Source organism: Telopea speciosissima, chromosome 5 (assembly GCF_018873765.1).
Source record: "Telopea speciosissima isolate NSW1024214 ecotype Mountain lineage chromosome 5, Tspe_v1, whole genome shotgun sequence".
NCBI lineage: Eukaryota > Viridiplantae > Streptophyta > Magnoliopsida > Proteales > Proteaceae > Telopea > Telopea speciosissima.
In genome coordinates this window covers 53,180,313-53,196,043 of record NC_057920.1, presented here as the reverse complement: position 1 = coordinate 53,196,043, position 15,731 = coordinate 53,180,313, and the positions used below count along the sequence as shown (strand labels likewise).

The window sequence follows — 15,731 nt, the reverse complement described above, 5'->3', positions numbered from 1 at the left end:
ACAATGAGGTGAGTCTTAGAATTCATTTGGAAACTCAACTTATTGATGCTGTGAAACAAGTAGTGAAGAAGTACTTACTAATTTTCCACATAGATGTAGATCAAGATATTTAGGGATGCATTGGAAAGTTTTGGAACTGATGCTGTGATACAAGGCAGAGCACGCGGTGATGCTGGTAATTCTTTTAAGTTTTAAATTACATATGTATTGAAATTTGAAAGTTGAAACAACATTTGACACATGTCTTTTTTTGTTGTAAACTTGTAATGCAACTGAATGGTGGGTGTTGTATGGGGAATCGACTGAGAATTTAAGAAGAATAGCAATCAAAGTCCTTGACCAAACATGTTCCGCATCTGGCTGTGAAAGGAACTGGAGAACCTTTGCACTCATCCACTCCAAGAGGCGCAACAGATTGGGGTTTGAACGTCTATCTGACATGGTGTATGTGCACTACAACTTGAGGCTGAAACTGCAACACATACGCATGGGACATGAGGGACAAAGGGGCACTATTGACCTCCCCGACATCTTTCAAGTTGACTCAGACGATGAGGACCCTATTGTGGATTGGGTGAGGGATAGAGGTGAGCCAGTGTTGGATCAGGAGGGAGGTAGGCCCGACCCCGTGAAAGTTTCCGAGATTGGTGCTGATGTGGATGATTATATGGCTGACGAGGGTCAGATACATGCACGGGAAGCCTCACCCATACCATTCCAGCCCACTGGTGGCAATGTTGCTGGTGATGATGACTGGTCTAGGTCCTCAGATGATGATGATGGTGGTGATGGTGATGGTGGTGGTGGTAGTGGTGGTGGTGGTGGTGGTGGTGGTGGTGAAGATTTTGATGGCATGCGAGAGCGTTATGTGGTAGGCGAGGATACGGCGCCTATACAACCAGTCCAATTCACTGGAGACACAATATGATCATGCCACACAGGATACGGACCACGGAGCACGTGACCCCGTACCCCCACCCTCAAGACCCCCCTACAACGATACAGCAGGAAACGTAGGGGTCGACAAACACAGTTGCGACCTGATTATATGGACATTGATGACCTATCTAGATCTGTTGGCAGTTTGAGTATGGGTGATAGGGAGGGAGGACTGACTGGGCATTGGCGTGCCCCATCTTTTGACGCACATACCACTCCATTGTCATCGGATTATAGTGCATCACATCCTCACGGTGGATATGGATATGGATCATATGGGCAGTTTAGTGGGGTAGGGGACTATGACTACCAGTCCCAGTCCCAGTCCCAGTCGCAAGGACATACTAGATCATCTTTTGTAGATGACATCTTTGCATACCCTAGCTACCAACCTCACCAGCCATACATGCAGCCAGTGCCAACGCCGCTTCCGCCGGGGCCGACGTCATATCATACTGGATCATCTTCTTCACAGGCTGGATCAATTGGTAACCCTAGCCCATATCCTATGATAGGTTACCTACAGTATGTTGATGACTCCATTTACATGACACTTGTGGATGACTACACTCGTTTCTTCTCCGAAACTATACCGTGGTCCACATATGTCCTTCAAACAGAGAACAATGGACGTCGACTGCAGCGGGCCATGAGTGGAGTTGATCCAGGGAGGCACAACAGCTATTATTAGCACTTGTAAGTTGTAAGTTGATTTGTGAACTTATGAGTTATGACTAATGAGTTTGTGACTTTGACACTTTGTGTATTGCCTTTAAGGCTTTAAGCATTTGAGCTATTGAGTTTTGAGTTATTGACTATTATGGAGTTTATGAGAATATGATTTATGAATTATGTCTTATGAGTTTTAATTAGTTTGTTTAAATTTCTTTTATGTCTTTAAGTCTTTAACTGCCTAATCAATGTGTATTTAACTATTTATACATTAGGGTCGGCGACCGTAAACTGTCAATCAAGGGTGCAAGCCCAAAACACCACTTTGAATTCATTTTTTTGCAATTTTATGGTTTAAATGTGTTTATTTAGCTTAAATAAGGGTGTCCATGAAGTATCAGGCCTAGATATGGTCAAATACCCACCGAGATGGACCCCCAAAATATTGCAAAAAAAATGCAATATTTCAGCCATATTTCGCGAAATTTCGGATATTTCGGGTATCTCGGTAGGCCCGAGTTACCGCCCTACCGAGATACCGATATATCGCGAGATATTATACCTTGCTTGTAATCATGTAAATCAATTAAAAGGGGCGTACCCAGTGCACGAGGCTCCCGTCACTGTGGGGTCTGGGGAGGGTCATAATGTACGCAGCCTTACCCCTGGCTTTCGCAGAGAAGCTGTTTCTAGACTCGAACCCGTGACCACTTTAGTCACAATAGAGCAACCTTTACCGTTGCACCAAGGCCCACCCTCAATCATGTAAATCACTTGTAACTCAAATAGTTGTCAAGGCGTCGCATAGGCGTCCAAGCGCCTTGGTCGCCTATGCAGGTGCCTTGGTCGCCTAATTGGTGTCACCTTGATTTTGGGCCCTCTCCGGCGCCTTGGATCACCTAGCCGCTGTGACAACTATGGACTCAAATTTTCCTTCTAGGATTTCAGTTTTTATTTAGAATCCCACTGCTAAGCCTTTCCTCTGGTCTTTCATTATGGGATTTGGAGCCAGCATTTAAAATTTCAGACTCCGAACAGGGATTTCCATCCTCAAATGCCAATCAAGATTGCCTGGAATCAGCCCCTTCACTCAGAAAATGAGATCAAGATGATGCAGTATTGAAGACATACCGCAAGAGGAAGTCCAATAAAGGCCAGGCCTAGCGTGGCCATCTCTTTGTTCATGTTTAGTTCTTTTATTTAATCCTGTAAGTTGTTTTTGGCTCAGTCTTGTTGAACTAGTGGTTCAATTTAAGTTAGAGTTCTTTTCTTTTATTGCTTTAATTATTTAATTTTGGGTCCACATCCTCTTAAAGTCCAAGTAGAATTTTAAGACGATAGTGTTATGTAATGTTGGAATCTGCTAAGGGGTCTCCCTAACCAACTCCAACTCTTTTTAATTATTGATAAAAGGCTGTGTGGGGAAGGTTTTCATCAACCACGATTTTGAAAATCAAATAGAAAGCTGCTACTCTCACACTCTTCCTGCGTGAAGAACCTTGTGTTTGATCAAGGATCCTTGAGTATGATCAAGGCTGGTTGGTGTTCGATCCTTCCAACCACCTTGCAGTGAGAAGCCTGGGTGTTTTTTCTTTACTCTTATTCTTCTTAATCCTTCACCTCCATAAATCAAGTAAGTATTCTTCTGGTTTTCTGCAATTCATAGTCCGACTCTGATCAGGGATTTCATATGCAAGGGATTTTTTACTCGGAATACGATTGAGGAAAACTGACCATCAGATCATCCTCAACTTTTAAGTTGTTTTTTTTCATCCTCAAGGAGACTTTCGACCGGAATTTCTCACTGATCAGACCTGCTGATCTGGAGATAAATATTATCTCCCTATTTTGCCCTTTATCTCTCAACTGAATTTCTGTTCATCTAATTGCTGAATCGAGTTGCTCATTCTGCTTAATAATATTTGCTGAGATTTCTGTCATAAGCATCAGATTCGATTGTTCATCATATTTCTGTTTTCTGGAAATTAATCTATTTTGTGTATTGACTGATATACCCTTATCCTAGCTCCACTAGTATTGGTCCCTAATTTCAGATCCTACCATTGGATCAAACCCAAACTTTCAGCAAGTGTTCTTAACCCTAAGAACAGAACTCAACCTGAATTTCAGGCCCATTTGACCATCAGATTTTGTCTTGTGCATTTTCTCCTTAATCTGGAATTTATTTCTCGAGAAAAGATTTTGTTTTGGTACTGTTTTGAGTCTTTAAATCAGTATAACATTACAAGAGGGGGTGTAGATCTCCTTGGATATCACATTTTGGAGTTTTTGGCTCAAGAATCTCGTAGATCTATCCAAAACGATAGGTTTCCTTGAGCTTCTGTGTTTTTATTGGCCAAAAAACTAAACTAGTATGCATTTTTGGTCCGTTCAGCTTTCCCTGTGGTGGGGGGGCCAGTTAGGGAAGAAGAGAAATCTAAGATGGAGTCTCAGAATTGCAGGGGGAGGAGAGGAACAAACATGCACACACTCACTCTCATTGAGCAAACCAACAATTTCTATTTTCAAATCTGTTCCTTTAGTTGGATACATGCAAGTATAAATAAAGAAAAGTAAAGACTCTTAATTAGACTCTATTAAGGGTGTCAAAACCTAAACCGAACCGTTAAAACCGGGCCGGGCCGGGCCGACCCGCTTGAGCCCAATCCAAACCGAACTGAGGCCTTATCAGTTCTGCTTCGGTTTACGGGTCAAAGCATACTTGGTTTCAGCTCAATTCAGACTAACCCAATGGGCCACCGATTGGCCCGCCCGATAGGACCGAACCCGAACCGAACCGAATACTAAAACCAACCCCCAAAAGCTCTACCTAATCCCTACCCAAAACCAGCCTATACCCGGGCTTCAAACCAAACCGAACCGAATTGAAACCGTTATCACAAACCGAACCGAACCGAATCCGATGCCAACAATGAACCAAAACCAAAACCAAGCCGAAATCGCAAAGTCCTTATTAGTTTGGTTTCAGGGAACCGAAACCGAAACATTTTTTAACCAAACTGCCCAACTGACACCCTTAGACTCTACACTGAAAAACAACTTGTAATCCAACTCCAAAACTAAATATAGTTAAAAATAAAAACAAGTGGGTTGCGTCGCATGGTAAAGAATGGGCTATGACTATTATTGGTTATGAACTTATGATGATAAGGGTATAAGATTTCAATAACAAATGTCGGGTAAAAGCTAGCCTATTCCTACGTATCCTACCCAAAGCAAATAAAAGACATAAAGACCAAGTAAACTACTTCCAACCCTTGTTGGCCCCAAAAACTGGGTTGGACCGGTTCCATCCAGGTTTAGGTTTCCAAAGCCGGTCATATTTGTACAACCATTCAAGTGCTACTGCATCAATTCTCCTCCACCAAAAAGAACTCGACTCCCTCGAGTTGGGATAAGGACCAAGGAGGCTATCTGAATCAACATGTTGGAGGAGAAATGATCCTACTACCTGCTTGAGCTTAATGTCAGGGAGATCCTTAGCAGGAAAAAACTTCATGGCTTTGTTGTCATGCTTGAAAGAGTAAGTATTCGCATACCCACAATGTTGTACCTTCTTATCGAACTACCAAGGTCGACCAAGAAGAATATGACACACCTTCAGAGGCAAGACTTCACATTGCATTGTATCCACAAATCCACCAATAGAATAAGTGAGCAAACACGTATCAGTAATCTTGAGATTTGTGTTGTTCAGCCATGCAACTTTGCAGGGAGTTGGATGTGGCTCTGTCTGCAATCCCAGCTTACAAACAGCATCTTCAAAGACAACATTACTACAACTACCTCGATCACCAAACTACATAATTGGTCAGTGCACTTCACACGGGTCTGGAAGATACAATTGTGGCGCCAATCTTCATCCTCAATGACCTTATGAATGGTCAAAACATGACAAAGAACATCACAAGGGTGTCGTTCCACATCACTGTCATTGTCGTTGACTTCAACTAGCTCACGCTTTGCCTCCAAATAAGCCACCAAATGGTTGGGACAAAAACAACAACAACTCAGCCTTATCCCAACTTAAGGGGGTCAGCTATATGGATCCAAACAAAACAAAATATGGAAAACGTAAATTTAACCAAAAAAAGGAAAGAAGATATGGGAAAAGAGAGATGAGAAAGGAAAAGGATAGTAAGAGGAGGAAAGAGGCATAGTCCAACCCGTCAGGAAAATCTCAGCTAAATGGGGTCTACGACATGGGCTCTTGACCTCCAGTAGGTTCTGTCCGAGGTTATACTTGTAACAAGCCCTAACCTATACATTTCCTTCATCACTTCTCCTATGGTCATTTTAGGTCTGCCCCTAGCTCTTTCAGCTCCTTCAATCGGGATCATATCACTCCTCCTCACTGGGGCGTCACTAGGTCTCCGTTGAATATGACCATACCACCTTAAACGACTTTATCGTAGTTTGTCATTGATCGGGGCTACTCCCAAGTCCGATCTAATAAGTTCATTCCGTACTTTATCCTTCCTTATTTTTCTACACATCCATCTTAACATCCTCATCTCTGATACACAAAGCTTATCAATATGACACTTCTTAACTGCTCAACATTCTGCCCCATACATCATGGCCGGTCGAAAAACAGTCCTATAGAATTTTCCTTTAAGCTTTAAAGGAATACGTCAGTCACACAACACTCCGGACACACCTCTCCACTACATCCATCCCACTTTAATTCTCTGTGAAACTTCATCCTCTATGTCACCTTCTTTATTTATGATAGACCCTAGATATCTAAAATAGTCACTTTGCAGTATCTCTCTTTCCTCAATTCGCACCATATCAGTATCCATCATATTGTGACTAAAATTACACATCATATACTTCGTCTTCATTCTACTAATCTTAAGGCATCTTGTTTCCAAGGTTGATCTCCAAAGCTCTAACTTAGTGTTAATCCCTTCTTTTGTCTCATGTACTAGAACAATATCGTCGGCGAAGAGCATACGCCATGGGACCTCGTCTTGAATTCTTTTGGTTTGCTCATCCATGATAGGCGCAAATAGATAAGGACTTAAGGCGGATCCCTAATGTAACCCAATCGTAATTGGGAATTCCTTGCCTTGCCATCCCACTGATCTTACACTAGTTACCACACCCTCATGCATATCTTTAATTACCTGCAAATATTTACTCAACACTCCTCTTTTCGCCAGAGTATGCTAGATTAAATCTCTAGGGAATCGGTCATAGGCTTTTTCCAGGTCAGTGAAAAACCATATGGACATCCTTCTTGCTGTCTCTATACCTTTCCCTGAGCCTCCTCAATAAGTAAATAGCTTCTGTTGTGGATCTACCTGGCATGAAGCCAAACTAGTTCACTGAGATATGAGTCTCCCTTCTCAAACGGGCTTCAATAATCTTCTCCCAAAGTTTCATAGTATGGCTCATTAGTTTTATGCTTCTATAATTATTGCAACTCTGGATATCACCTTTATTTTTGTAAATTGGGACTACAATGCTTCTCCTCCAATCATCTGGCATCCTCTTTGTGTTCATAATCTTGTTAAAAAACTTGGTTAACCAATAAACCCAACACCACCTAGGGCTTTCCACACTTCTATTGGAATCTCATCAAGGTCTGGAATCTTGCCAGCTTTCATCTTTTTTAATACTTCTTTAACTTCCGCCACACTAACCTTTCTAACATAATTATGATGTGTGGTATCAAGTCGACTAGAGTGCTCGTGTGGGTCATTACTACTCGGCCCAACTCCATTAAGTAAGTCACAAAAATACTCGTCCCATCTCTTCACAATTCCCTAACCAACACTCTTCCATCCTCGCCCTTGATACACCTCACTGAGCACTAATATGATTGTATCCTTTGCACGTAAAACACTGAATAGTCTGAATGGCAGTCTTTGGAATCACAGGAGGTCTGTCGGAACCACGCCGGGGTGGAGACTATGGTCAATTCAGTCATGAAAATGCCATAGATGAACCACTAGACTGTGGCTTGCTAAATGACTTTTCCTGGGGAGAGGACTATTGTTGACTGGAACTGTTACCCCTAGGAAAAGGGTGTTCCTTGAGTGTATGGCCGTTTTAGACTTTATCCTACTTGATATGTCACCTGTATAGCATCCCCCATTGTAGGCAATCAACGGGATGATAGTGCAGCACTGATCCAAGGATGCAAACTGCTGCGGAACTGTGGCACCAACACCTCTTCATCCCACTCAAAATAAGATCAAGTGGCTAAATAGTAAAACCGGACGACATACCCCTCAACTGTCATACTTCCTGTCCCAAGTATGCAAACCTAAGGTGCATGCGCTACTTATAGTCGGTAGACAAGAATCTCCGGCTGATGGCTTCACTCATCTTAGCCCAAGTAGTGACTAACCCAATGCCTCGCGTTTGATTCTGTTGATGGTGCTTGATCCACCAGACTCAAGCTGTGTCCTTCAGCTTAGCCTCTACAAATAAGATCTTTCTTGCCTCAGTCAACCTGTACCATTTGAAAAAGATTTCCAAACTGTGAGCCCATTCAAGCTAATGCTATGGGTTGTGTTGCGTCAAGAAATCATCGAGCGGTCCTGCGAGTGCCGTCACCTGCAAGTGGACCAAAGGGGTCAACAGAGAGAACCGGTGTGGTCCCGGCCTAGGGCTCTCCGATGCCAAAGTTAGATCTCCTGGCGCAAATAGATGAATAGTGATTATTCAGTATGAGTTTAGCTGTCCCTGATGGGGTTGTGTACCTTGCCTTTTATAGTAGCGTATGGCGGTGTGGAGAGTCCCAGTTTGATGGCGATTGTCCCGTTGAGTGGATAGAGGCCTTGGGTAATGGGGCTCTATCCTGATTGGCCATCTCCCCGTGGGAGGGAGTGTCCTGGTGGCATCAGGATCCTTAGTGGATAGATACCCGCGTGTGGTGATAACGTCCTTAGTGCTTGAATCCGTCTGGGTGACGTGACCTCTAAGCGGTCTAGAGCCCTGGTGGTGACATGAGTCTTAGCGATACGATCGGGTCGTAGATGGGTAGCCTCCACCACACGTGCCCACGATGCTGTGCCTAGGTGCAGGCCGCGCCTGGGTGAGGCCGCGCCTGGGTGAGGCCGCGCCTGGATGTGTGGCCGCGCCTAGGCGAGGCCGGCCCGAGTGGTGGCCGCGCCTGAGTGAGGCCGCGCCTAGGTGAGGCCGCCCCTAGGGTGAGGCTGCACCCCGGATGTGTGGCCGCGCCCGAGGGGTGGTCGCGCCTGGCTGAGGCTGCGCCTGGGTGAGGCAGCGCCCGAGTGGTGGCCGCGCCTGGGTAAGGCCGCGCCTGGGTGTTGGCCGCGCCCGGGTGCTGGGACCCCGGTTCGTTCCCCTTGGCTATGGAGCGGGTCGTCTGTGACACGTGGCGGTCGTTGATTGGCCCGGTGAATATTGGATGTATCATTTGCCCCCCACTCTCTTGGGATAGGATGTCCAAGAGAGTAGATGCCTTTACATCGTGAGGGGTCTGCTGCGAATAGACTTTCCTTGTGGGGTTTGCCTCTAAATCCACTAATGAGGTAGGAGAGGTTGGGGGTTCAAACCTTTGCTCCTACACTTTTTCTTCTTTTGTTTTTTGTAGGTATATGTTCCTTCCTCTCACTTTCCCTTCTTTCACTTCTCATTTCTCTTTCTTACTTTTTGTCTCCCCTTTTGCTCTCCTTTAATTCCCCCTTTGCATTCCCCTTTTTGTCTTTTGTCCTCTCTTTGGTGCCCACCATGTGCTTGTTTTTGGGTCACCTCCACTAGTATCCACTTTGCTTGATTTTGGGTCCTTGTGCTTGGTTTGTGTTCTCTTGGTGCCTTGGTTTGCTTGGAAGGCTTGAGTGGTGCTTGGCTTGAGTGCCTTGCCTCTTGTGACCTCTACCACTTGATTGTGCCTCGTGGTGTGGCTACGTCATCGCCGTGTGCCTGTCTTTCCACACGGTCGCCTTTTTTCTGAGGTAAATCGATCCCCTTTCTTTCTTTTTCTCTTTTTTTTTGTTTTTTTTTTTTTTTGTAGGGCGGCGCCTCGGTGAGGCCGCGCCTGCGGGTATGGCAGCACCTCGGTGAGGCCGCGGTGAGGCCGCGCTTGCGGGTGTGGCCGCGCCTTGGTGAGGCCGTGCCTGCGGGTGTGGCCGCGCCTCAGTGAGGCCGCGCCTGCGGGTGTGGCCGCGCCTGGGTGGCCACGCCTGTGGGTGTGGCCGCGCCTAGCTGGCCACGCCTTGCCGGTGTGGCCGCACCTAGCTGTCCACGCCTTGCCGGTGTGGCCGCGCCTTGCCGGTGATGCCGCGCCTATGGTGGCCGCGGCGTGGGTGTGATGGACCCTCGCTCTTCTTCCCTGTTCTTCCTCTTGTATGTGATGGATCTGCTGTTTATATTTTGCAGGTGGCATTCCTTTCATTTTTCTTGCCAGCTTCGGGGAGATTGCTTTCTCGAGTAAGTAGTTCATTCCCCTCTTGTCCTTCATGTCGTTCCCGGGTGACCTTGGCCCTGCTTCAGTCGGGGTTGGATCTTCAGAGGAGCGCTCCCCCGGATCGCCTTCTTCTGTGGGTACTCCCTCCTCTATACCCTCCCCTAGTGATACTGATGGAGGAGTGGGACCTTCTAGTGTCTCCGGTCCCAGTAGGGATCGTCAACCCTCTGGGGCGGCATCCTCAGCCGCCGGTCCTTCTGATAGGTTAGGCCCTGTTGCTAGCATCTTGTCACCTTCTGACTTGGTCTCCCTCCGTGAGAAGTTCCGTATTCCCGCCGAGGTCATGTTGCGTGCTCCTGGGCCTGGCGAGTATGCCTTCTCTCACCGTGCGGGTGAGATCTGTCTCTACCGTTCATTTTTTCTCAAGGGCCTTCGCCTTCTTATCCCTCGCTTTGTCGAGTTAGTGTTAGAGCATTGCCACCTCACCCCTGGGCAGGTGTTGCCCAACTCTTGGAGGGTGATCTTGGGTTTCTATGTCTTCTTCGCCCGCCTGGGGCGTGCCACCACTGTTCCCCTTTTCTCCCACTTTTATCTGTTGAAGAAGGGGAACCATGGATGCTATCACTTTGCTCGCCGCGTGCTCAAGGGGCCCTATGCCTCTGTGGAGCTTCTTACGGGGATCACTAGTCACGTGAAGTATTGGAGGGATCGCTTCTTTTTTGCCACGGTCCCCCGATGCCCATTACGGTTGTTAGGGAAGTTATTAACCTCAAGAGGGTGATCGGGGCTTGGTGAGTGATTTTGAGGGTGACTCCCTCAGGTGCGCTGGTCGCGATCCGTTCCACGTCCGGGAGTTGGACTCGAAGGCCGTCTGTCTCTCTAGAAGTGAGTCCGTAAGAGCATTGTCTTTTGTACTTGATAGGCTGTTGGTATTTGAATGTATATGTCATCGATTAGTTGGGCGGTCTATGCAGGTGGATACGCGTCCGGACTTGGTTTGCTCCTTGCATCTGCGGGAGGAAGGCCGCTTCTCGGGGTGGTCCATCTCTGGAGGGACCGATGTTAGTGGCGCTTCTGCGCCTGTGGTTGTTGGAGCGAAGCGGAAGGGTGGACCAGGACATGCCCGCGTGACGAGCTCTGGTGTGCGTGTCCTCCTTTCCCGTACTTCTGATGATGATGGCGTTTCCGGCTCTGTGCCTCTGCCTCCCTCTGTCGTTCCTTCCGGATCTTCTGTATTGCCCCTTTCCAAGGGGAAAGGTGTGAGTTCCTCTGGCGGTACTGCCACTGATCTTCCCACGCTGGGTGAGTCCCTAGTAATCACCTTGGGCGTGCCGGAGGGCTCGACCTTGGCCGAAGCCGGCGTGTCGCGGGAGTGGATGGATAGGGGAAGGCTCCCTACCGCGAGGATGGCCTTACAGAGGCTTAGCGATGCTTGTCTGGCTCAGACCCTCTACTATGATATGGCCTCGGTGAGTTATCCCTTTTTTGTCTCGTCATGTTTATTGCTCCCTTTATTTTTAGATTGTTTTACCGCCTGCCATGTTGATTGTAGGTCCATCACCGTATTGCTGAGGCGGTGCTTCGATTGGAGGGTCATGCTTCTCGTGAGGTGCAGATACAACGCATCCTGCGTGACGTGGAGAGGGAGCTCCAGGGACAGATTGATGCCCGTGAGAGAGCCAAGGCCGACCCACAGAGGGTGTCGGGGGAGCTTGCGGTGGCGTCCAGGAAGCTCCTGGAGGTGTCTGAGGAGCTGCGTGCAACCTCTGCTGGTGCGGCCGAGAGCTCGGCTAGGGTTCTTCCCTTGGAGGAGGAGCTTCATTCATTGAGGGGAAGGCATGAGGCGGAGCTGGCATCTGCAGGTAAGCGAGCTGTGGCTGAGTTCCAGGCATCCCCTGCGTTCTCGACGCTGTATCAGGCGCAGCTTCAGCCCGCCTATGAGGGAGGGGTCCGGGACTTAGCCGCTTGTGTCCTAGAGGTGACCCCCGATTATGACTTCTCTGTTTTGGGGTTCTCCGAGTTTGCTGCGGCGCTTCCGGGTGTAGCTGTGGTGGAGAGCGTTCCGGTGTCAGAGGTGGAGGTTGTCCTGCCTGAGGGGGGTGCTGCTGCGCGTCCTCTTGAGGTGGACATGATGTCCCCTGCTGGATCGGAGGTGACCCATCCCTCTGTGATCCCTTGACCCTACGGCTGTACCGATCCTGTAGACGTCTCAACCTTTTTCCTTTTTTGAACTTGAGTTTGTAACTACTATGACTTTTCTATGTGATCGCTTTTGATTTTCTTTGACTGCATTGTCTCCTGGTGATTGTTTGCGCGTTGATACTCTCTGACCCTTGATAGTCATGGGATTTTGGTAGTGGCATCGTGCCTTGGTGATCCTCGGACCTTGGTTGGTTACCGCCTTAGGCGTAGAGCCTCAGTGTTGGCATATCGCCTTAGGCATGAAGCCTCGATGTTGGCATGTTGCCTTAGGCATAAAGCCTCGATGTTGGCATGTTGCCTTAGGCATAAAGCCTCAGTGTTGGCATATCGCCTTAGGCATGAAGCCTCGATGATGGCATGTCGCCTTAGACATAAAGCCTCAGTGTTGGCATATCGCCTTAGGCATGAAGCCTCAGTGTTGGCATATCGCCTTAGGCATGAAGCCTCGATGTTGGCATGTCGCCTTAGGCATGAAGCCTCGATGTTGGCATGTTGCCTTAGGCATAAAGCCTCATGTTGGCATGTCGCCTTAGGCAAAAAGCCTCGATGTTGGCATGTTACCTTAGGCATAAAGCCTCATGTTGGCATGTCGCCTTAGGCATAAAGCCTCGATGTTTGGCATGTTGCCTTAGGCATGAAGCCTCGATGTTGGCATGTCGCCTTAGGCATAAAGCCTCAGTGTTGGCATGTCGCCTTAGGCATGAAGCCTCGATGTTGGCATGTCGCCTTAGGCATAAAGCCTCGATGTTTGGCATATCGCCTTAGGCATGAAGCCTCAGTGTTGGCATGTCGCCGTAATGTAGTGGCAGTGATTCGATTGATTGGTAGAAGAGGACAAGTATTCTTGCAACATCTCTTTATTTTGAATGAAATTCTCATTGGCCTTGAAACAGTGATGTCGCCTACTGCTACTCCTACTGCTACTGCTTCTGTTATCACTACCATTACTGTTATGCTTCTACTGGTAGTACTTCTTCAGATGTTCCGAGTTCCAGTACGGTCTACCTTCTTGCCCCCGAGTCTTCAGCGGTAAGTCCCTGGGCGTATCTGCTTGGAAACTATGTAGGGTCCTTCCCGATTGGGTGCGACTTCCCCTATCGTGGCTATGATGTACTTGCCCTCCGTAGTACTAAATCTCCCCTGGTGGAATAGCCTTTCCTTGACCCTGGCATTATAGTACACAGCGATGCGTTCGGTAGGCGACGTTCCTAGCGATGCTCTCTCGCGGACCTCATCTATAAAGTCTAGGTTCGCCCGCAGTCCGTCGACATAGGTACGTTCATTGAAGTGCAGAACCCTATAGGACATGGCGCAGACCTCTACTGGCGCCAATGCTTCAGTGCCATATGCTAGGCGGAATGGGCTCTCTCCTGTGGGCGTCCGTACTGTAGTTCGGTATGCCCACGGAGCGCTTGTAGCTCTTCTACCCACTTGTCTTTGGCTCCTTCTAGCCTTTTCTTGACTCCTTCCAGATGGCGTTCTTTGGTGACCTCCACCGACCATTGCTTGGCGTATGCTACCGACGGCGGCCGATAGTCAATGTTGTAGCTGTGACAAAATGCTTGGAATTTGGGGTTGTTGAATTGTTTTCCATTGTCTGAGACGAGTATCCGTGGTACCCCGAACCTGTAGACAACGTCGTCGCGGACGAACTTCTCCATCTCTGTCTCTGTTATCTTGGCCAAAGGTTTAACTTCGACCCACTTGGTGAAGTAGTCGATCGCGACGACCAGGTACTTTCTGTTTCCCGGTGCTGCGGTGAAGTTACCTAAGATGTCTAGTCCCCACATGGCAAAAGGTATGGGGTTGAGGATTGATGTCAGCTTGGTGGCGGGTAGATGGGGTACGGGGGCGAACAACTGACATTGCTCGCACTTCTTGGCATATTGGATGGCCTCCTCTTGCATTCGTGGCCAGTATAGCCCCTGGCGGAGGATTTTATAGGCTAGGGCTCGTCCCCCCATGTGGCTTCCACATATCCCCTCATGGACTTCGGCTAGGGCGTACTCTGCCCCCTTGGGTCCTAAGCACCGGAGTAGTGGTGCTGTTGCCCCCCGCTTGTACAGTACCCCGTCTAGGACGGTATACTTTGCAGCTCTCATCCTGATCTTCCTTGCCTCGGCCTTGTCTTCTGGTAAGACATCGTTCTGGAGGTAGTTGAGTAGAGGGTCCATCAACCCTCCTCGACCTCGTTAACTGCTTTTCCTTGTAGACGTTGGCTCATGCGGGATCTCAACATAGGCTGCGCTAGCCAAATTTCGGAGTTCCTCATTGGCTAGCTGGATAGGGCGTCGGCTGGGAGATGTTCTCATCTTTGTTCTTCACAACAAAATCACGATTTCTCTTGGAGTCTGTGGAAGTTGAGATAGATGGATTGAGAGGTAACTGAAGACCCTAAAATCGGGAGTAGCAAGCAAGGGTTTCTCAAGCGCACACACACACACATGGAGAGTAGTTCGTACCTTCAACAATAGTGATGGAGGCGAGTTGCAAGAGTTGAGGTTGCTTCGGGTGAGAGAACAGCTTTCAATCGCAGAGAGGAGAAGACGAGTCTCTTGAGGATTTCTTCTAAGTGAGAGAGGAGCTTTCAATCGCAGAGAGGAGAAGACGAGTCTCTTGAGGATTTCTTCTAGTTCATACCTTCAACAATGGCGATGGAGACGAGTTGCAGGAGTGGGGTGAGGTTGATTCAGGTGAGATAGGAGGTTTCAATCGCAGAGACGAGAAGACGACTCTCGGTTTGTCCTTTTTTCACCAACAATTATCGAGCAACAAGTTTTTGTAAGTTGAAACACTTTTATGAATTTGTACACGAAATGGTAAAAACAAGAAATTGTTGTTTTTACAATAACGTTTTTTTGGGTATAAACTGTTATAAATTTTAATTTATGGTAACAGAAACACCTGAAACAAAACAGGTTTATCAAACGCTTTTTCTGTGCCATTTGTGTGCTGGGAACATTATTGGCACAGAAACAGCAGAAACAACACGTTATCAAACGGTGCCTAAGTTTCTAATTTTGAACTTAGTTTCTGTTTTGTTATCCTGGCATAATCTCAGTCTATAGCCATCAATTGAAGCTGATTTTTGGACGGCTGATTCACCCTATTGTTCCTTCCAATCAATGGTAATATCTTCCTATACTCTTGACTGGTGATGTGATATTTTATATCAAGTTTATTTCTGAGTTTTTTGTCCACAGTTTTGAGCCTGCAATAGGAGTGTTTGGTTGTTGTCACATGTGTGTTTTGTGAGGGTTATTCCATATGAATATTGGATGGGTTTAAGGGTCTATTATAACCAAGGTTTAAAGTATTGGTATCAGGTATCGTATCGGTCGGGTGATTTTAAGAGACGTATCATATCGTATCAGAGATACGTATCGAACAATACAGATACTCATAGAAATGGCCAAGATACACATGGAAATACACTTTTGGAACAAAAAACAATATAAATAAGCAATATATAACAAGTGTCATCCATAAACACTAAAATGGTGAATAATGC

At 47.2% G+C, this 15,731-nt stretch overlaps 1 protein-coding gene and 1 long non-coding RNA gene across 2 annotated transcripts in view; both read right to left on the bottom strand.

Annotated features, from left to right (window-relative positions):
• Positions 1 to 15,731, bottom strand: part of LOC122661440 (RHOMBOID-like protein 10, chloroplastic) — a 69,294-nt gene that overhangs the window by 22,843 nt on the left and 30,720 nt on the right. The gene's annotated exons all lie outside the window — the stretch shown is intronic.
• The window catches only part of LOC122661441, a 35,646-nt gene that overhangs the window by 16,655 nt on the left and 3,260 nt on the right, over positions 1 to 15,731 (bottom strand). The window contains exon 2 of the long non-coding RNA XR_006332889.1: positions 7,182 to 7,186. This is a non-coding gene — a long non-coding RNA (uncharacterized LOC122661441). The remainder of the gene's footprint in view (positions 1 to 7,181; positions 7,187 to 15,731) is intronic.